Source organism: Brassica oleracea, chromosome C8 (genome assembly GCF_000695525.1).
Source record: "Brassica oleracea var. oleracea cultivar TO1000 chromosome C8, BOL, whole genome shotgun sequence".
Taxonomy (NCBI): Eukaryota; Viridiplantae; Streptophyta; class Magnoliopsida; order Brassicales; family Brassicaceae; genus Brassica; species Brassica oleracea.
Genome location: NC_027755.1, coordinates 23,455,701 through 23,457,100, shown reverse-complemented (window position 1 = coordinate 23,457,100; position 1,400 = coordinate 23,455,701).

The following is a 1,400-nucleotide window of genomic DNA, read 5'->3' as shown; positions in this document are numbered from 1 at the left end:
GGGGAAATCGATTTTGGATTCATGGAGCCGACGACAGGATTTTTCGATCACCGACGTGAGGTCAGATATGTTGTTGTTGCTTATGAGAGTCTACAAACAGAAACATAAACAAATAAAATGTATAGAAACTATGTAAAACATAGATAATAAAGTAGTATATCGCGCAGACTTCCCCTACTATTCTATAAAGAGGAGAAGATGTGTCGTTGGGATTGTTATCTAATTTTCAACAAGAAATTTTTTTTCATTTTCGAAACTAAAGTGAATTTCAAAAAATATTCTGTTTAGTTAGTAAGAATTTTTTGAATATGTTTATTCAAGATAAACTTGAGTAACAATCTAATATTATATGCAAAATATGGAAACGAGAATATGCCGGGTATTTAATAAAGAAATGTATATAGGAGTGATTGATTTTCGATTAAAGTAATTCAAAAATATGGCAATTGCATGGCATTGTAAGTATCAAAGAAAATCGTATAGATTTTGTTAGGAATGTCAAACAGGTTGATCCGTCCCGTCCCGTTCTGTACCGCAGCGGGCTCGTCTTCGAGCGGGTAACGGCGGGTCAGGTCCGTGCGGGCTGCGGTTCTCAAAATGGCTGACCAAACCCGTACCGCAAAACATGTAAGCCTTTGCGGATCGGTCCGCGGGACATAGAATTATAAACAGACATATGGCTCCTGAACGCTTCAAGACATGATTCAGGACGCTTTATCAGTTTCATGACGCATCAGTAAGTGAGTTTAGTCGAGAATTGAACTGAATAAGGCAATACCCTTGTTAGTTGAAGATTTTAGTTGGATCAAAACACTAGTTTATTTACTTTTGTTAGACTCCAAACATTTTTAAAATAAACAGTACTTTAGTTGTTGAATCCAAATATTATAACTCATAAGTTCATAACAAATGCTTTAGTTTTCTGAATCCAAAATTAAATAAAACCAACACCAAATCAAAGATGCGAATCCCAAAAATAGATTAAAAAAAACACCAATCATACTTCTTGTTCTTCATCTTTATCACCAACAAGCGACAAAAAGATGGAAATTTCTCTTCTTCACCATCAACTTCATCTTCTGCAAAAATAATTGAAGTCAGTTAAAGATATATTGAAGCCTAAAACTCCAAAATATATGATAATGTGAACAAATACATATAGGTAAAAAACTATGAAGAACTCATGGCGGGAACTAGATCTTCTTCTTCGGTGGAAAGTGAGTTTTCAAACTTCTTATGATGACTCGAAGAAGCTCCATCGGTGCAGATTGAAGGCGCTTGGGAGACCGGAAGCATCATCGACCCTAAAACCACCATCACCGGAGCTACATAACGTCGAATCACCTTCTATCTCTCTCTCTCTCTCTCTCTCTCTCTCTCTCTCTCTCTCTCTCTCTCTC